The 22060-nt window shown below is 40.5% G+C and overlaps 1 protein-coding gene across 1 annotated transcript in view; it reads left to right on the top strand.

Moving 5' to 3' along the window:
• The window catches only part of LOC122419001 (uncharacterized), a 51829-nt gene that overhangs the window by 22070 nt on the left and 7699 nt on the right, over positions 1 to 22060 (top strand). The gene's annotated exons all lie outside the window — the stretch shown is intronic.

The raw sequence follows: 22060 nt of genomic DNA, 5'->3' as shown, positions 1-22060 counted from the left end.
AATAGTATCGACATGAATTCACATAAAAACAAAATGTTTATGGATCTAAAAGTCTGATTGAGTTTAAATGTCATCCCGCGAATCAGCAGCGAAACGGTAAACTCATATTTAACCAGTGCTTTCCATGGGCTCGTCGGGGAAGGCGTTTTCTTCATTTGTGGTCGACTGTAATAAACTTCTCTTTGCGAAACGGGTCAGAGTCGCTTTAACGACGTTTACATCCCTTTTACGGAAGCGTGCAACCGTTCTCTCCTTCTCCTCTTCGTCAGCGCATAAATAAATGTATACATGTACTCTAAGCCGTGGATATATTCGTGTCCAATATTCGTACCAGGCATTCCATGTTGTGGTGCAACTCAAACTCCTCGCTAATTTCATTCTCATGGGAAACTGTTTAACGATGTTATCAAATAAAAATTCAATTAAGATGCGTCAAGTTTGCCATCGTCACCGGTCACTCTGGCAATTATAAAGTTTCGAGTTCAGTTTATGGATCATCGAGACTCGTTGAAGCGTTCTCGTGGCAACGAAAATGAGTTCAAAAAACTTTCCGTTTTCCTCTCGTCCCGGAAAAACGAAATTGCAACATCATTGGTAATGACGCGATCGAGGGAGATACAAAGAGAATAAATTTGTTATCGAAATGTCTAAAAACACGTGATCGAATTTTAGGTTCGATCACGAGCTTCCGCAAGGACTGATAAAATTGAAAAAGAATCTCAAACTTTTAACGAGCAAAAATTTTCCGTTCGGATTAGATGGGAAAATTGTTTTTCATTGATTTAGGAATGCCCCATAAAGGAACGTGCCAAATTTGACGTCGGGACTTTTTTCGAAACGATGTTGGCGCGATTATTTGAAAAATGCAGAACCGAGACGATTATTTCGCCGAGTGCTCTCCTCCGGTGATGATAATATTCCGTTACGATTGCGAGCGGTGAAACAGGATAATTAGCTATACGATTTTTCCTCGTTTTCCTTTTATTTAGTTTTCTGTGAAACTTCGCCGCAAAGCGTCAATCGAGAAGCAAAGCTTCCAACGTTTTTTCTCTCCCCGAGAGAAATCATTTGAGAAAGATTTACAAACGTTGATATGGATCAACGTGTACAAATATTTTCGAGTAAATATAAAATGTGGGAAATAGTGTTATGCGTACAAACCGGTCGTGGATCCGTTGAAAAGTGTTCGGTCGAGCTGCACGGCAGTTACATTTTCCATCTTTCTTCTCATGCAAGGGAAGAAAGAAAAAAAACGTACACGGGACAGAAATGGGGGATCGATCCACCGATCCTCTCTCCCAAGTTTCTGCTCTTTGTACAACCCGAGGAATTCAAGTCGCAGGCGGGCTTTTGAGTGTGAAACAAAAAGAGAAAAAGAGAATCGACGTTGATAAAGAATTTATGGCTTGCCACCATGGCAGACTGATATCGTGACGCAGGACTCGATCAGAAATAAAGAGAGATCGAGGGAGGATCGAAACAAAAACATTGAAATAGAGGAGAAAAAATGGGCAGAAAAAATGTGAGACGAGTTTCGAGTTAAACGATCTTGACTCTCAGCCTCAACGTGGTATCGTGAAATGAAATGTACCGTTACTCGGCCGGCGATCCTTCCTACCCAAGCCACAAAAAAAAACATTAACGAGGAAGCCGCTTTGTACCGAAGTGGCAACAATCCAAGCTCTGACGAGGGAGCCACCGATCGAGAGCTCCGGATTTCTTTACCGACGAAACGTCAGTTCTGGGATTTCAATATCAAAGAAATTATTTATCGGTTAAAGCAGAAAATGGAGTGATGAGAATTATAGCTGTTGGTAATGCAGTCCTCGTCACGAATCCGCGGTTGACAGTCCCGCATTGGGAACTCGAAGAATATTGGATTCGAAAAATTCCTACTTGACTCGAAGCGGGTGCGTAGGAGTTTATGATTCCAGTAGGTAACGTAGAAACGTTTTTATCGACAGTCCTCCAACGGGATCGCTCATTTTATCAGAGAACAAGATGTAACTTTTATTTTTCTCAAAAAATCAAGGATGCCCGAGTAAAACGTGCAACTATTTTGCAGCTATTTCTCTCGCACTCACGCAAGTGAAAGATCACCTTAAATTCGTTCGAAATAACTCTTGAACGACAGATTCTCGGTTCGTCACCGAACAGTTAGACGCCGCATTGTTCGTCTATGTAAAATACTTTCAAAAAGTAACTTAGAAACAGTAATTTTGCAAAAAAAAAGTAGTTTGCAAAATATTTAAAAAAATGAATTCTAAAAGTAAACGAATAAAACTTTTACAAAAGGGAATAGTAATTGAAAAGAACATGCCGCATCTCTAGATTTTTTGAGATTATTCGGAATATTCTCGAATTAGTAGAAACTTGCCGAAGTGGCATTCATTTTACCCGTGCAGATATTCGTGATCGATTAATTTGGAAAGTTCTGGAGCTCTACAGAAAATCATTTACTTCTGAAAACGGTTCTGATTAATTTCGTGAACTTATACAACATAATTTGAGAAGTATAAATACAATATTTTTCTTTTATTCATTTCAGATGTTTTTCACTAAAGAAGTAAAGTTTGTCACGCTTTTGCAATATAATAGAATAAAATCTGTAAGTTTATGTTACGATCTATAAATATATTTTGAGATTCTCGAAAGAGTCTATTCTCACGGTTTCGAGAAAAGCTATACAACGTTGTCTTGACAAAGAGTATAATCAAATGTTGCTTTTCCTCGAATTTTTGAGCTCCTCCGGAACAATGCAAAAGCGTATTTCAACTTTTTTTCTCGCACTTACGGGACTAATGCATTACCTTCAGAGAGAAATATATCGTCTTACGGAGAAAAATACTTAGAAGTTCTTCTCGGGTGTTTGCTGTCCTTACCGACTCTCAAGGGCCTTGGTGAGGGGGATAGGATGGCTCCTCAGAGTCAGGCATATTTTCAACTGGTATATTCTTTGACAACTAAGACGTTAATCGATTAAAATCGAACCAATTGTGAGATATTATTTGCGTCGAATAAGCAATATTTCAACTCGTAATCAGTTCAAACTTTTGATTCGTGTGACTAATGCAGGCTCATGCGATAGCTGTGATAAGCAATGGTCCGCACGTGCAGTTAAATTACTTATTTAAAGTTATATTCAAGGCCGTATTATCGTACAGAATTCAGTATTCAAATGCAAAAAAGTTGGATTTTTCACTGGATCGCAATATTCGTGGAAAAGATTATTCATTAAAGGATAACTCCGATTCCTTTCAATTTACATACAGCTTACGTTCCAGGAAGGCAAAATATGTTATTGTTTGCATGAGAATTTTGCGCTATAAAAGTTTACTCTTGACTCGATATTGTCCAGTTTTCCCAGGCCAGTCACCTTGTGCATAGCAGAGTACAGTCGTTTGATTAATTATATAAAGACATCAAGCGGACCCCCGGACTCATCCAAGAGCTTTCGAGTGATTTTATACGACGAAGGGAGAAAAGATAATAAAAGAAGAGTTATCTGCAGGAAAAAAATCGATCGCAATTGTCATCGTTCAGATACGTATACGAAGGCCGTACCAAGTGACGTATTCTACAATCCAGTTAATAACCTTCGAGCACAAAACTTATTTTGATAAATTTCCAAATAGTCATGTATCATTCAGTTCAGAAACCAGCATCTGGAATGTGTTCAACTGCTGATAATTTAAAAATAGTGTACTTGCATCTGTTAGCGCCGATTGGATATTTTGTCGATCCCGATATCCTAAAACTCGCAGCAAAATTTGGAAGTAAAGAATTTTCCGTTTGGGTTAAGCCTACAAAATCGTTTTCAAAAAGATCGACACTAGGTCAGAACGGTTTGAAAGCTCAGAATGGCGAATTGTTTCTTCGGGGTCGAAGACTGGAGACTGTTGACTTGAAAGTTGCTTTAGCGAGGTTTTATGAATTTATCACATCATCACCGAAGGCAGTTTTACTTGTCACCCGCTCTTCAGGAATCGAGTTAATGCTCCTTTCCGAAGCTATCCGAAAAACGAACACGAGATGTATGTTTGAACGTGCTATTCAGCGTGTTGTGGATACTGTACCGATATTTGAAAAGAAACTTTCAATTCTAAAAGATGGAAGTAAACTCATGTTGACAGCTTTAACCTCTAATATGACGAGTCGGGGGGGAAATAAACTAACAATTTTGGATACATCATTTAAATTGAAATTGCTGGAACAATCGATAAACGAAAACTCCATATCAACGTCTGAGTTGATTGAGAACAGCGAATCTTATGAAACTTTTCTTCGACATCCATTGTTCTATAATGCACTAGGTATGGCAGACTTAATCCCAATACTGGGTTATTCTATTGTAATAAATCTGAGAAAAGCAAACATTTCATTTGCAACATTGAAAGAGTTATCTCAAGAAGATGATCCCGAAATACTCCATAGATACGTTGAAATGAAGTGCATTAACAAAAATGTACCGATTAATAGGAAGATAACGTTGAAAATATTCAATTTATTGAAAATACGACGTCCCATTGACCACGGAGACAATTCATTTAACACACGGCAGGAAAGATTGGTCAATGAACCAGGTCCATCTAGAACGTCACACGGAGAACCATACAACAATTATTCATTGCTCAGACAACGGGAAGAACTTATCGATGATCCGGACTCAATTACGGAAGAAATGGAAGCCCCATACGACAGCGGTCATTCTTGTGCAAGACAGGAAACACAACGCACCAACTATTCATCCAGCACCGGAGATCAGGAAACACCTAGCGATATTTTGGATTTATTGATGGAAGGACAAGGAGTAAGATTCGATAATGATTACCCTTTGAGCTCTGGGCAGGAAGAACTCGCCCATGCCATGAATCTTCATGCAGATGAACTAGAAGCAACCAACGACGGTATATTCCCCGACCAATACTATGGGCCTACTATGAACCGGAATTCGTTTGTAGAAGAACAGGAAACCCCATATGATGTAACTTATCCGTTCACCAGTGAAGAGGAAGAACGCCTCGCTGATGCGATCTCAATGATAGAAGAAGCAGGAGCACGAGGTGACAACGATCACTCACTCACCAGACATTAGAGTGAACGAGAAGCAACCCACGATTCATTGACCGAACAATACGAATACGACACCAACTAACAGGGTCAAAGGGACCAAGAATTGCCCTAAATATTACATGAGGAGTTCGATTGCTGTGATTGGTGTGTTGTTTCGTCGAACATTAAGGTAGTTCACGGACGAAACGATTATCTTAAGAAGTCTTGAAATTTCCATAGAGTTTAAATGCGGGTAGTCTATTGAGACGCATGTAAAATTTTAAAGGGTTCGTCTTATCGGTTATTGAGTTAAACGTGTTTAAATATGAAGAGAAATACACAGGGTTATAGTGAATATGCATAAAAAATCGTTAATCTTTCCATATAACGAATAAATTTCTTACAAAGTTTATGAAAAATTACGCAATGACAATAAAGCATATAATGAAGGTTGAGGAAAAAATTCGAGACGATTGTCTTACTAGTGATACGAAATTGGTAATGAGCATTCTTATAACCTTCTATTTGCTTATTTCGGCATTTTGTTTCTTCTTGCCTTGGCCCATTCCCGTCATAGCCTTCTGTCTTCTTATTAATACTTTTTTCTTGATCCATTTCCCGTTGATCCCCGATTAACTAGTGACTTGTAATTTCATTCGGCATGAGATAAGTTAAAAAAATTTATTTACAATTTCGAATTCATAACCTTGACATTAATTTAAAGTTATTATATCTTTAACTAGGAAGTAAAAATCGCTCCAATTTAGACACCCATAAAATACGATCCTTCGGGCATGATCTACTTTAGCACAGTCTAAGAAAGAATAATGGAGCACTATCCAATTCCGTAAACAATTTTGACCTATTAATTAAACAGTTTTGAAGAAATCGTCATATGAAAAAGTAATAGATTGAAAGAAAAAAATTAACACACATCAATATACCTATGTATCGGACAAAAATAAAATTAATAAAGCTGTAATCTCACCAACAAAAAACGTGTTTACCTGTTATTGGCCATCTTCCAACGCGAAAGGATCATTCTATCATTATTCTGAATTTCGCATAGCAGCTTCTTCGTATTAGAAAAAAATAAAATATTCTTGTTCGACAGTCAGCTCTCCTTTATGCCCCGTCCCGTTCTGATTTTTCCATCGGTTTCGGAATTTTTCGCTTGGAAATAAAAAAAAAATTTCTTGAACCGTTAACATTATCCGCAATAGTTACCGACGAATTTCGTATTCGGAATATGCGGAGTTCATTTTCGGATTGTCTTCTATAAAATCAGAATAGAATTTTGGCTTAAGATAGAGGGTACTTCCAAAAAGTGGGAAAGCCAATTGCGGTCCAAAATTGTGTAAATAATAAACTGTTTTCGTTAGGAATGGTTTTTCTTCAAATAAACGTGTTGAAAATCGAATATTCGATCTTTGTTTTTATTTGAAAAGAAATCAGGACATGTAAAAAAATTAGCAACCGTGGACGTGCTTTAACATACGAACACACATAATTTGTAGGAACAAATAAAACCAGTAAAATCCAAGAACTCTTATCAATAAAAAGCTGGAAACAAAACCTTATGAAAAGTGATGTTAAACGAGCCGATATGACGAATGTTTTGAAAAAGGACCTTGGTCAGTTGCGCACAATCTATCGTAAAGATTTCGCAGAAAATATTTTAACCGGATGGAACAGCCACTCGCGATATTATTAGAGAAGAAATATCCCCAGAAAAAACTCTTAAAAGTGTATAAAATCATACGAAGTATTAAAAAGTCGCAACCTTGTCCGTAATAATATTTGTTCTGTTTCTTTACAAAAATATTATGATATAATTTTAATCAAGCCAAGTACGCGTCATGTTTGTTTGAATTTTTCGAGGAAAATTGAGAAAAAAATGTCAAGCTCTTGAACAAAACATAACGATAAAACAAAACTCGAAGATGTATTGTTGATGAAAATTTTCGATCGTGAAATTCATGCGTCTAATTTTTACAGTTAAAAATTAACCAATTTTCATTAATCACATTTTCTCGTGGGACTTTAATTTTTTTCAACCTACCAATTATCTACAAATGACGACCACTTCAACTTCAGAAGTCAGAGAAAATCACCCAATCTCGAGTATAGTCTGTCCGTCCTGACTAGCCTTTTTAATATTTGGCGTCAAGACTCTGCCGAGTCTCTAGATACATTTTCCTATTTTCTTCTCTATACGTATTTCCACGACTGAATCACTGAAGATAGAAAATCGTGGTGGGGAACTTTTTTTGCCGGAAATTTGATGCTCTCCATGACTGGTCTTCTTGAATTTTGTCCCATTTCCGGCCGTTTCTACAATGCACGACATTGAAATGATTCGTTCTTAAGGAGCTCTGGGAACAATATCAGACTTTTAAGATTTGCTGCCTAAGTAAAGATCACCAGAGATGAGTAACTTTGTACCCACTAACCGAATGAAGATACTCTTCCTTCGACGTGGATTCTGAACCTATCGAATTGTATAATTTCATCTCGAAAATGTCTCATCAGTCATTAGAAGATTCGAAGCTTCATTTGCGTCGCTGAACCCTGATACAGAGAAGAAAAGAAGGCTTTCGAATTTAATTGACAAGGGAACGAAATCTCAGAGTGAAAATAGACGAAAAGTCAATTATCAAGTTGTAAGTATTTCCATAAATAAAAATCACGTTTAAGCGTGAATAAAACAGTTAAATATTCGAGCAATAAATGAAGTCTATAAATGTTATTTATCGGCTCATTTCTCTCTTTGCGTTTCCGAGTGGCGTCAGAACTCACGATACGTTCGGTATAAACTTTGAGTGCTGCTGCTTCGCAATTGTGGATTCTTGCGCAAAGTTCTATCTTCACTCTCGACTCACGCTTTCTGTGTCCGACTCCAGACTCGGTTTTCCAAGAGGCGTAGACTCCAAGTCCCGCTTGAAAAATTCTGCACCTCAGTACTCGTTCTTTTTAGACGCTAAATAGCAACGACAAAACAATCCAGAGTGTTTTGGGAGCCGGAAAAGTCGTTGAAATTTTCACAGGTTGAACAAGCATCGGAAGGAGACAGAAAGAAATTTTGTCGTCGATCCACGCCTCTGTCCTTCGTGTGGACTTTCGTAGCAGAAGTGAAAGAGACGATGGTGGTATTTCAACGGGGTCGACGGACCGCGGAGGTGTTGCATTTTGTATTTCATCACATACATGTGTGTAAATGTTTATGAAATATTAATCATTTATCAAATAGGAGGGTCTTTGAAAGGCACCAATCAGGATAAATAAATCGAGCGTTACTTGAGGAAATTACGTACAAAGTTTGCTACGCTTTTATAAAAATTTGTTAAAACTAGTTTCGATTTGCTCAAGCAAAATCTTCAGTTATATTCAGGTAAGAAAATGTTTCTGAGATAAGAGTGAATAATTTGTAACCGATGAAGCAAGCTATTGACTGAACCAACGAAGCTTCGGTGCAGCTGAATAAATCCGTGTGACAGCAACAAAAATGAACTAATTTACTTATTCAGTTTATTTAACAAGTAGCGTTAAAAAATTTGATAACTGAGATTCAACCAAACACTTATTACAAGAATTTTGGAGTTTGCGCAAACAAATAACTTTTTTTAAAGAAATTTTAACTGTTAAAATTATTGAAAAATTAACCGGAATTTTTTTCTCATCAATTTATCGTCCATTTCTCGAGATTGTAAATCCATGGGAATCGAATAAGCTTTTATGGGAGCCTCAATCACAAAAATCCTCAAAATGTGATTTCCATAATTTGTTTTCTTGACTATCAGGCGGTGGGTAAACTTTGTAAAGTGCGGATCATCGAGGCTGAACGAAAACATAAACTGAATCTTTTCACTCCCTTTTATGATAGAGGAAATGCGCATGATTTATGGATAAATAGGACAGAGTATTTGTGGTTTGACATTTGGTCGCGCAGGGGAATCGGTGGGCCTCGCAGAAGCGCGGTACTCGCGGGCATCCTCTTTGATATTTGCGTGACATTTGTCGCGGTTGGGACACGTACGTGGTTTCGTACAATGGTCGGTTCGAACGTACTCGTTGAAGAATGTAGCGCGCGACAGAGAACGCGAGTTTCTCAAAGGCTCGTGAGTCCTTTGAAGAGTTTTACAAAAGAAAGAGGGGTAACGAATTCCGGAAAGCGATCCTCGGCGTTGCTCGTTTTCTCCCTCTTTTTCTTCTGCTTGCTGCAAGAGCGTGTTAATTAGAGAACACGCCCGTCAAATCGCGAGGTTTTTGACGTTCGCTCGAATCTATAAACGAAATTTATTTCAACGCGTTTGTTCCTCTATTCGTTGCCGAGGATGAAACAGTTTTACCGCACGATGCTGAAGTAACTGCAACGCGATTGCAGTTAACTTTGCTCGCTTGAGAAGCACAGAATTGCGAAAGACATTTTAATGCTAAAAAGCAAAATAAAAGTGGCTGTGGAGGTGAAGGAGATCGTTCCTTCTCGCTCGCTCCCTTTCCTCCGCTCCTGACGCTCATGCTACTTGTAATCGCTGCTGGCAGTGAGTAGGAAGTTTTGCGAGAATACGAGAGAAAGGTACGAACAGGAAAAACTTATCGAGATATTACACAGAGAAGCTTCTCACCCATGTTCGTTAGCCAACTCAGCACAAACTCAATAACCCTTTAAATCTCAGTGCTATTGATGTTCAAAAACAATTTCTCTCCCCGATGAAAATCGTTAAATCTCAACGGTTCCGTATCCGTTCCAATCACCGTTTTTATATCGCCCCTTTTCAACTTTTTCCGTCTTAAATATCCATTAGCGAATTATTTCTCGTCTTTTATCTCCATCTCGTTTCCGATGATTTATTGCTTTATCTCAATACCGATCTCACCCCTTAACAACTCCATGCCACTGCCATTTGCATCCCGACTTTTACCTTTTCATACCAGAAAATGAACACTTCGTGTCCGATTCTAACCTTTTTATCGCCCAACTATCGTGCCTTTCACATCTTTTTATTCGTCGTTTATTCATTCCCGCGTTTTGCCCTTTTCCCTGACTACCGTTTTTATTGGCACGTTATTTATTTTCATGGGTAATGAAAAAAACCGGCTGGTAATTAGACAAAAACTTTTATTCACAGTAGCTAAAGAAAATGATGCTCGTGCACGGAGCAGATGGCAAGCAGCGCCGCATCAACGAAGACTGCTCGAAGGAAAGGGAAGAGAGACAACACCGTTACCGTGCACAGTATTCACCAGTTGCGTGTTCACACTTGGTCCCTCCCTGCTGCCCCCTTCATTCGTCATTTCGAACGAATCGACCCCCACGGGATTGGTCATCCCCTGGAGGAGATTTCAGCGATAAATTCTATTCGTAACAACATTTTTCAATCTCTTGAAACGGACCAACAATTACGCGACGAAAATTCCATCGTTTTCATCATTTTCACAACTTTTAATAGATTCACTTATTCGCTCGGAAGATTTACGTGAAATTGGATTTAATGGACGATCAGTTTTGAGGAATTGACATTATTGAGTTGACAATTGAACCCTATCCGAGTTCATTAAACAAATTCGGATTCAGAGAGCTTGAAAAATTGCTGTAACTTTGCGTTCGTGCACAAAATTGGAGCCCCTGCTAATTTTTTTGACTAATTAAATTTTTCAGCGACTTCAATTTGACGCAACAAAAAAATGGTCGCATCACATGATCATCGATATCGTGAAACATTAACTGCAATCGGTTCAATCGTTTTCGATCGCAAAATTGCAAAACTTTTCAGTGATTTGTACATCGAGAGATTATAGATTTATCGTAGGTAAAAAAATTCCGGTCACTCGGCATCCTCAAAACTCACAATACTCGAGATTTTCCAATTTCGCTGATTTTTTTCTCCATCGACACTTATACAGTCCTCGAATCTCGTCGACCCCCGTTCAGCTCGATAATTTTGTATTTGGAGTTGCCACCGTAGCGAAGTGAGAGGTAAATATACTGAGAGCAAACAGTATGCGCTGAGAACTACACACACACCGATGCGCGGGGACTTGCTACGCACACGTTGAGCGCTCACTAGGCGATGAAGAGGTACGATCGGGTTGGAAGTTGGAACATGCGGCGAGCTCGGCGAGCAGTCACCTCGCGCTTTGCCGTACGTTCGGAGTTCCGCGGCAGGCACCGAAACCGCGCTCGAAACGTTCGAACCTCGTTCGTCTATTTGCCAAGTTTTTCATTCCCCTTTTCTTCGACCGCGCATTATCCGGAAGATGAGAGCCGGGAGTTCTCAAGGATTCGAAGGATTTAACTCGAGTCCTTGAACCATTAAGCGCGCCAGTGATGAAACGAATGAAAAATAAATTTGGAACCTCGATCAAGTGGCCTCGTGAATTCGAAGGGTTTACGCGTCGGCGACTAAAACATCGAGACACGACAATCCTCGACCCCGTTCTCGTTAATATCTTTCGCAGTATTACGAATAATTATTTCCCACAAAAACAGTTTTTGTGGCAAAAAAACGTAGAGCCAGAGGGCCGAACTGAGCACATTCAAAGGTTTTTTTACACTTTTAGGGAATTGATTAAGTTTAATCCAAAAATATGTCGCTCTTCTCGAAGGGATCTAAAAAAAGGAATCTTCGCGAGAATAATGCCCAGAGAGATCGAAAAAATGGTGAAAAGAACCGGTGCACCGATTTTTCAGTTCGTTCGCTCGTGAAAAAGGGATGACGCAAAAAAACAGACTTCCGAGAGACAATTCAAGCGTACAATTAGACCGTGACGATTGGCAAACACGATAATGGCGTCGAGGTTCTCACTCTTCATTTATTTCTCTTTTTGCTGACCCCCCCTCGCCCCTTTTTCTGTCTCCCTCGATCGTTTGGCGTCGAGTAAAATCCAAAGGCAGGTGGGCCTCGCCGGGCTACCTGATCGAAATTAGCATGTTTCCTTCTCGAACTTGCTCTCTCGTGCATCGCTGAACAAATGCAGGCCACGGAACCGCCTCCTCCTCGCGCCAACGATCTCGCGAACTATCCGCAGTTCAACCGCGACCGACGTCCATCAATTTATTCTCGATCCTCCTCGTTGATCCTTTCAGTGGGTTCAATAAACGTGAGATCTTCTCGGGTCTTTTTTCTCTCTCTATTCTGTTATTCCTGTCGAAATTTTCGGCCCCTTCGGACCCGACTTTTTCCGTTGGAAAGATTTTCTCACCGATTCGAAACCGGAGAATAAAGCGGCGGGACGATCTCCTGTTTATCGAGTTCGAGGGAATCGACCGCTGTGTTCGGAGGCTTCCCAACGAGTGCTCGGAACTTGACGCACGTCAGTGATCCGACGATCGCTCGATCTCAGGAAATATTAAAAATCGTTAAAACCAAAGTACATAACGAAGTTCTATAATCGTCCAATTATATTTCTAACCGCCTCGCTTCTTACGACTACTCATACTTTCTAAAAAAAATTAACGTCCTGCACTCACCCGTCGTCGGTTACGAGCTCAGTGTTGAAAAAGCCCGCAGTAACAACGGAGGGAGCTAAAATCTCAATGGGTAAACAAAAAAACTTGAATGTGTGGGCTTCGGGACAAAATACTTATTTGATTCGTTGATAGTTTTGATTTATTTGCTTCCACGGCTCGCCTGTTTCGGAAAAAAGGCGTCGCGCGCTCGTAAAGATTACAGTCCATTGATTAGATACACCGGATAACGAATCAGCTCGCCGCAACGATTTTCCTTTCTTTCGTATACTTTTATCCCTTCTTTCTTTTTAATTAGCCTTCCGAGCGCGTGACACACGAGACGATCGATTCTCCGGGCGTGACGTCCACCTCGGACAACCTTCTTACGTCCCTATCGCGACTCTGGCACTTTTTGCGATCGATGCTTCACCTGCTCTTGATATACAAACTTAACAGACCCATTGTCGAGCACTGCATCACGAGTTATCTCATCTCGAGAGTCTCGCTCGCCTTTTTTATTCAACTTTTTTCTGCCTCAATGCTGGACGATAGCGGCTAACTTTTATTTCTTTTCATTCAAGATCGGAGGGCACTAATTGCATGGAAAATTGACTTTTTCGATTTTATTGTTGTTACGCCTCTGTTGGTTCCATGAAACCGAGCGGAGAGCCTCAATTTTCTTTGGTCTATGAAAATGCGTGTACACTCTCATTGCATAGTTAAACGTATTTTTTTTTGTTTTTTTCGTGTGAAATGTTGGGAAAAAATTTCTTGTTTTTTTCATTCGTTCGCTCATTGATTCAGCTTATTTATTTATTCATTTTCCATCCATCCAATCATTCGTTTATCCATTAATACACCAATATATTTGTTAATTAATTTAATTTTCCGTTGATTCGTTCATTCACTTACTTATTCATTGAAATTGCTGTAATTTTGCTTCCGTGCTCAGAGGCTGAGCGACCGCTCAGTTTCATGACGCTGAAGTTTGCAACGTTGGAGTGCAATGATTTTAACAAAGCCTCTAATCTAATAATTCCAATGACGCTGAAGTTTCCAACGTTGGAGTCCAACGAAATGATCGTATAAAACCCTCCAATAATTCCAGTAATTCTCCTATTTTGTTCCCTGCCAAATTTGCGATTCGTAGTTTTTCAAGCTGCACCAACGATTCGTTAAATAAAAAATTGGTGAATTAAAAACGTTTTTTTCGTTCATTTCGTTGGACTCCAACGTTGGAAACTTCAGCGTCGTTAATTCCAGTAATTCCCCAATTTCGTCCCTTGCCGAAATTGCAATTCGTAATTATTCAACCTGCACCGATACTTCGAGAAATGAAAAATTGGCGAATTACAAATGTTTTTTCGTTCATTTCGTTGGACTCCAACGTTGCAAACTTCAGCGTCGTTCATTTTCCTCGTCTTTGATTTCTTCCGATTGTCAATTCGTTCTCGTATCAACAGTTTTTAAATGATTAATTTTTAAATTGAAAAACTGAGCAGAATGGTTTTTGCATTTTCGTGACAAAGGAAATTCGATCGCACCTCAAGAATAGTATTAATCGTGTTCCTTGATTTCGTCAAAAATTCATCGTCATGGGCTCGATTGTCAGATAGCAATCGTAGGACAGTTGAACGTTTCGTTCATTCTGAAGTTTGGGAAATGTTGAAAATATGTTATTTTCCGGGAATGAGAAAGGAACCGAAACTCGACTCGAGGCCGTAGAAAAAGAAATAAAGAGCGGACCTGTGGAAGAATTACTGAAGAACGTGAGACGAGAAAAACTCTGCGAAGACATAACGAGAAGAGCGTTATAAAAGGAGGGGGGACCGGTTTGGCGGTAAAGCGAGCCGGAAATCGACCTTGCTCGTGTTGCGAGCCGCGTCATTCCGTTATCTTTCGCTCTTGTCACAAAATCAGTGCAATTTTTGAGGGAACACAAGAATTTGTATTCCGCCGTGTTTGCTGTCACGAAATCGTGCAACTTTCACGAGTCGCGTATAGAGTGAAAAGTAGAAATTTGCGCAAGATTTGCCTGCACTGTGGCCTCGGTGCTTTTTGCGGAGAGATTCGGCGCTCCAAGCCGTGCGCCGCTCGGTCGAACCATTTTTTTGCTCTGCTCGAAACGAAAGTTAATCCCGAGTCGTTGGCCAGCAATTAAATTTCCGGAAAAAATATCCCAACAGCCCAGCGCAGTTTCATGGCGCATTCGAAAGTGAAATTTGCAACTTGGAGCCTCGTTTATTCCCCCGGCGAAACAGTAAACGTCAGGCCGAATAGAAAAGCCGATAAACGCATCCGCAAATAACCGAGAAAACATCGGGCCCCGACATCTAAAGCCATTCGAAGCAACATGTGTGTCAGCCTCGTATCTTTCCCCTTAATTTATGCTGAGCGAGCTGCAACTCGTGCGGTGAGAAAATTCGATTGAAAGAAAAGGGAGATTTCCTTCTCGAATTTCCCGGGGCGCTCGACTCGCATGGGAAAGCTTCGATCTTTGTCTCATTCCATTTCTGCGCCTCTTTCTCGACCCCCATATTTTCACTTGGGATCAAACAAAAACGCACACACCGACACGACAATGCCACGGAAACGCGAGCGACTTTTACGTACGTTTGTATAGAGCGTGCTAGATATTCAACATCCTCTCCTGCGTGATCACCAAAAGAGAAAGACACGCGTACGGAAATGAAGAAAGAGAGAGAGAGAGAGAGAGAGGGACGCGCGGCAGGCTGTCACTGCAATGAATTACGATCCGTGGCGAGACTGTCCGGTATTTATTTGTATACAGACGCAACGTTGCAATTGAAATCATACGAATATACCTGTACACGCTCGTTCAACTTCCGTTGATTCAAAAAAGAAAAAAAAAAAAAAACGTAAAAGAACTAAAATATCCGGCGTGTTAACGTTGCAGGACGATGGCCTCGCGTCAATCTTATCGTTTCTCATCGCGAAATTGAGTGCACGAGCGGTACGGCGCATCGGGAGCTGTTTCTTTTGCATTTTCTAAATACCTGGCATCGAAGAATACCGAAAATCAAGTTTTTTTTTGGGTGGGGTTCAAAATTTCGAATAACCGAATTGGGGCCGGGTTGAAGTTCCGAACGGTGAGAAATCAGAAGGCTCAAAAGTCCGAAAATCTAGCTGGGACTCGAAATATATAGATATACCGCACTAGCGAGATTTTCGGACTTTTGAGCCTTCTGATTTCTCACCGTTCGGAATTTCAACCCGGCCCCACCGAATTGTAGAACGGTCGATATATCGAAATTTTTTAAGTTGTGATATCAGTTTGGAGGAAAATAAGGAATTTGAAATTCTTATTCGCGATCGACTATTCAGCAGATTGCGTGTTTAATCAAAAAAATTACTTCTCTGAATTGGTATTTACCCGAAAATATATATTTCAATAGTTTTCATTTCGAATGAAATTTTAACAGACCATCCGAATGTCAAAAGTTCATATTTTCGAATTAAAAATGGAGAGTACTTGTTTTACAGACAGACCAGAATATAGAGTAGCAAAAAGTCGAAAGTGAATTTTTCGAGCCTATAAAACTTGGATATGCGGAATAGCGATAGCTCGAAAAGGCGAAAGTCAAAATGGCGATGTTTAAAATTGGAGATGACCGGTCTGAGTAAGTGAGTGAGTGAGACGCGTCTTCTTGGAGCTCCGCTGCATTTCTTTATTTTTATGATCGATCGACTTTCTAACGTTTCGCTATTTTGACTGTTCGACATTTTGGTGTTTCAGTATTTCAACCTCAGTCATATTTGGTCTTTCGTTATTATATTTTCAAAATTGTGAATTTTCACAGTATCGCTGACTGTTGTAATTTATAAGTCGGAAGAGTGATGGTCGAATTTTCGGAAAAAACGATATTTCAGTCGTCGTTCGATGGGCGATTGTTACATTCTATTTTCGATGTAAACGTGCTTCGAACGTTGCAGTTTCTGCTTCATTTACTTTCGGCATTCAAAGCTCTAGTCGAATCTATCCGTCTCCATATTATCATTCGAAATTTATAAACTCGAGATTTTAGCTGTTCGAAATTTTAGTCATTCCAACATTTGATCCCCACCCTTTTTTTTAAACGCAGCTCTACGGAGTTGCGGAACAAAGAACGGAATCACGTTACTTAGTGGCTCGCTCTTCGCAATTCTAGTCCCCCAAGGTCATGCCTTTTACAATGACACAATGAGAATCCAGATTTAGGTTAGGTTTAAAAAATTTTCAGTATATGGTTGCAGAATTATCCAGTTGTCCGTTCACGAAAATCGAATATGTTTTTTGAAACGCCGAAACTGAAATTCACAAATCTTGAAATTTTCTGTTTAAAAAGATCAACAAAATATCGTGCGACTCGACGGGCATAGTGGCTTCTGAACTGCGTGCTACAGTAGCATTGTTGATGTTTACATTGCCGTGTGGCAAGGCACGCGAACGTGGCTCCAGATCCGTGGAGAGGGAACCGAGGGTTGAGCGTACACAGGGTTTTCGGAATTTTCCTAATACCGTAAAGAAAATACGAATTCGACACAACCGATTGCGCCGTTGCCACCAAGTTGTTTCGATTCGAACATAAATTTTTCGAGTATCGAAGAAACTCGGGTTTTTAATAGAATTTTTTGTCCGTTGGATATTTCGAAGCTGAAAATGCAGTCGAGTGTAGTGTAAAATAAGAAAATTGGAAGGTGATTGGATCATCGGAGTCAATTACGTATTCGATGGTGATTGCAACACCGGTTGCGATTGATTATTTCGACGCAATCGAACCGAAAAGTACGGCATCGGTGATTCAGACGTCGATCTCGATCCCGGATTTGTCACGATTATCGCGTCTCACATTAGAACGTACAAGAAATAAGCGAAATGGAAAAAATACGGGGAATAGTAATGCCCGAGTACAGCGGGGCTCGTTCAATGTCGTATTACGAACGAGAGCTCGCAGGGAACGTTATACTTTCACAGGGAATAGTCCCGGCTGGCTGACTTCGTTGAGCAGCTTTACCCCCCTCCCCTCCGCAGAGAGAAACAGTGGAAGTTCAGCCGTTCGAAACTCCGCTTATTTTCTGGGCTCTCGACGTAACTACTTCGTAACACGCTACACGCGATTTCATTCGTCGTTATCATGACTTATTTGTATACCTATATATTGGAAATAGAGGGACAGTAGAGAAACAAATTCACTGGCCCGCTCGCACGCCCGCTCTTGTCTTCCATTTATCACGAAATGATCGATCAAGCAGTCGAAACTCCCCTTTCGTTGCTGCTGCACGCGCCACTCGTTCCAGTTTGGTCGATACACTGAGTTACCAAATCCCAAATTTCCAAATTATACGTCACCGTCTCCGATGACATTTTCGCCCCGCACCTTCACTCACCACTGATGAAAAGTTCACTGAGACGTAAATCGGAGGAACGACTTGATATTTTGGCCAAAAAAATCGTTCGATTGCTGATCGGATTTTTTTTTCGTACATCGTACATAAAAATATTGCGAGATCAGAAAAATTTCTTCAGTTTTTTCAAATGAATGAACTTTTCGAACGAGTCTCGAGCATACTTGCACTTCTGTCGCCATTTTGTCCCTGAACGATATGGACGTTTTCCAAAAGTCCGAGCGCAGCGCCGCCAAGCGTCGAGTGTTCTATCCACTCCGTAACGGCTCTCTGTGTAAAAGTTTATTTCCTGTTCACGTGAGATAAAAATAATGAATAATTTTCGAAACGTTATCCGTTCTTTCTCTATCTGTAATACTTCCATTTTGAGATAAAACCAGACTTATTATGCCAACCGAATTCTTCCTCAAGACTTTCTCTATTATAATAAACTTCTAACCCGTTTATCCGAATCATACAATTACGCGAACGAGTTCTCATATCTATTGTAACCAATAGGTGGATTCGCACATGCAAATACATAGATTCGTGTTTATATATTTGTGCACGAAGAGATGCGAGTTGCAAGTGCAGCGTGACGTATTGCACTGTCCGACTGATGCAATTAGCTCGGCCGGGGAAGAGTACATTTTGAACTCTCTTCATATACCGTGCTCGAGAGCGATATAACTTTAGCTTGTAACTATATTAGAGGCACTAAAACTCTTTGTTTTTCGTAGGAAAAAATGGTTGACTCGTTTATGATACGACTAGACAGGAAACGCTTGAATTTATATTTTCTCTCTCGTTTGACGCTTTCTGGCTGCGCAGAGGAGGACGCGCCATGCTGTACATGCGTTATGAAATAATCCCCGAGTTCTCGGATGACGAGGGGCGATTATATATTGCAATTTCCTTCTGACGTTTTTTCTCCTTTCTTTTGTCTTCTCCGCGCCGTGTGAAATTTTGTAGCTTTTTTTAAAGCCAAAGCTAGTTTTTTAGTTCGTTGCACTCGGAACAACTGAATTTCTACTTCCTGCCTTTCATACTCGGTTGATGAATTTTTTATTGGAATTGTGGCTGACCGGAGCCACGAAACTCTTCTGACTCCTGTCAACACGGCCGTTCACGTTTTTCTTTATAAAAATATCACTTCGAAGTAATACAACGTTACACATGTTCCGTGCGAATATATACGAATCGTTGAGTTTCACGGTTTTATCACTAAAATCAACTAACACAAATAGCACGAAGTCCAGTTCTGGCTTTGCACACTCCGAGTCCGACATTAATCCCTCAACTTCGCTGTGTTGCGGTTGCTTAACTTTCCTCTCGTTTTCTAGTTGCGTATAATATCCTTAAGATATACATATTCGTACGCGGATACGTATGTGGCGTGTTATCAGAATAAAAAATCGCGGCAGCTCGGTAGGAAAAAATGCACGGGTCACGTACGGGTTCATATTTCATTTTCACGTTTCATATACATATATATAAAGTAGAAATATCGTAAGTAAATACGTACCAGATACAGATAACTGCGAAGCATTTAAAAGTGAGACTGTACGTGATTGCAGTCTCGAGGGGAGTCGGCGAAGGCTAAAAGTCGCGATAAACCGGATTTTTCGTCGTTTCTTATTCTTTTGTTTGTTTGTTTTGTATTTAATTTATTAGTTGAATAATTAATGAAAGTCGCACGCTCTTGATCGTACCAATAAACAAAGAGTTTGACTTGAGCGTGATGGCGAGATTTTCACTTTCGTTTGCTCGAGTCCTGTACGAGGGCTCTCGGAGACGAGTGGAGCTTGACGATCCTAACCTCTATCGAGCTCGTAGCATATTTGATGCACGTCAAATTGTTGTAATTGGGTGATAAAAGCGCCCTGGAATCACGATACGAATATGAGTAATGGGAAATTCGACGTTTTTTCTGCATCAAACCCTTGCGAGTCGAAGAGTCTTATGTAAATGTGGGGAAACGAAAAAAACATCGCTCGCCACGCTCGCTCGTGTATACGCGAAGTATTTGCAGAGAATCCAGAGACTTATGCGTCACAAGGAAGCCTTCGAGGTACCTTTTAATTTAATACGTGCATTCGCGGCTTTTCTTGGCGTGCAACAACGTATAAAGTTACTGTCGTGTCCGTTACGTTATGCCCTTTTTGACCGTTTGGAATTTTGTTTTGAAAGAGCAATTATTACGTCTCAACGCCGACGTTTAACCTCAAAGTCGAAGGATTTCCTGCTACGTTAGTAATTACAATCGAAGTTATCCTGCATTCGACGCACACGAATGAATTTTTGTTTCTGATACGAATGTGCTTGAAAAGACGAAACGTGATAGGACAGAGTTGAGCGCTGGGTGACTGACGAGCGAGACACATACGACACGCCTTCGAGTGTTTTGTATCGAGGCGTTGAAAGTGTGCATATTCGAAGGTAAAACGACGTGAACGCGGGCGTTGGGTGACGGGGAACGGGTTGAGAAAAAAAACAATTGTATATCTTCGATGTATACAGTGGTTTACGTCGCTTTTCTAATGAGTACAACGACACCTTGAAAGTTTGCGGGGGCCCGAGCAAAAAAATGTTCTCTCTCTCTCTCCCTTCTCAACTCGTTTTTCCCCTTTGTTTTTCTCCGTTTTTCTCTTTCTCTCGTTCGTCCGTCTCTCTCATTTTCGAACGGTCTCATGCTCACGCGTAGGTCGATGTTTAGCTTCGATTTCGCACATCGAGCGAAACTGATTTCTATAATTTTCAATACACGCTTCGACAGAACCGTTTATTAAAAATACCGATGTGATCACTTTGTAGAATATTCTTATTGACTCGCAACCCGGGAAGAAATATTCATACCTGCGGGAAAATTCTCGCGACCCTGTTTTCGTAACTGCGCACCTCATTTACGAGGCCACGAAAGAGGCAGAGGATGAGAGCTCATATGCTGTGGGCGACACGAGCGTAGGTCGCGGAGGATCTCTTGCCCCCGAAACGCCAATGGGACAAAGAGCGCCTCTTGCGGGAACTCTTGGCGAATCTTGCGGGAAACTTTTTACACCCTCGCTTTCACGGCATTCTCTTTTCTCCTGTTCGAGGATATTCAGCTTTAGAAATCCACGGCACTTACTTTTACATGAATTACTCGAAATTAATTTATTATTAATTTATCAAAAACGAAACTGCGCGCACGTGTCGGAATAAAGAAACTGCTGATGATTGAAGGAACGTTCAACTCACAATGAGCCTACGAAATTATTATAAATTCATCTTTAATTGGAATAATTCATCAAATTTTGGGATAATTTGATTTTAATGTGTCCTTGGAACGAATAAATTAGTCAAATCAATCTTTATTCCACTCGGTGTGAAACGGCCCATATATTCCACCGTCGCCTGATAATTTTTCATGAAAAAGTGAGTGCTTTGCAAGCGAGGGGGATTAAATATTGAAAAATGATAATCCGTTATTGGCGCAACGGAAAACGATGACAAAAGTATTTTATCTCAAAATCATCATATCGCGAAATAAACGAACAGATAAAGCTGAAAGCTTGCAGCCGGAACAAGAGGAGAAACGGGATAAGAGGAATTTTTTCAAACGGGCAATAATCGAGTTGCGGGAATCGTGTGAAAATTCGATATAAAGAATTCGATCGTCGGCCGAGCGTATCGCTCGGCTAAATCGGATCGGGAGCACTCTCACGCCTCCTGGCTCGTAAAGTGCGAAACATAAATACGCCGCATTTTCTCGAGTCAAATTGCTCGGGAAAAAGGACAAGTTCATCCATTCTCCGTGCACACTTTTACGGGGCTTATCTGTGTGCAAGGAGGATTAAAAAATTGAGAGAAAAAAAATACGAAACACATGTGCGCGTATGTGCTTAGCGAGAGGCTCGTTATCTTCGCCAAGGTGGAAGGTCGCGTGGGAAGCGATCGAGATGCGAGTCTAGGTCGCAGTGAAACGAGGACGGGACGAGAGAGGCGTTGTTGAACTCCAAAGTCGACGGTTCTTCCTCGAGTGAATTTTTCCTGGAACGAAACAACAAAGTCTAACGTGCGAGCGTCGAATTCCGCGAGATCCAAGAAATTTTGACAACTCAACGAAAGTTGTTTTCAAAGATCTCGAATCGATCAGTGACAAGAGCAGAGTGGCGAGCCCAAAAGTTCCGACAA

The sequence above is a fragment of the Venturia canescens genome, chromosome 1 (genome assembly GCF_019457755.1).
Source record: "Venturia canescens isolate UGA chromosome 1, ASM1945775v1, whole genome shotgun sequence".
In the NCBI taxonomy this organism is placed as follows: Eukaryota; Metazoa; Arthropoda; class Insecta; order Hymenoptera; family Ichneumonidae; genus Venturia; species Venturia canescens.
This window is presented reverse-complemented; position numbering and strand designations above follow the sequence as displayed.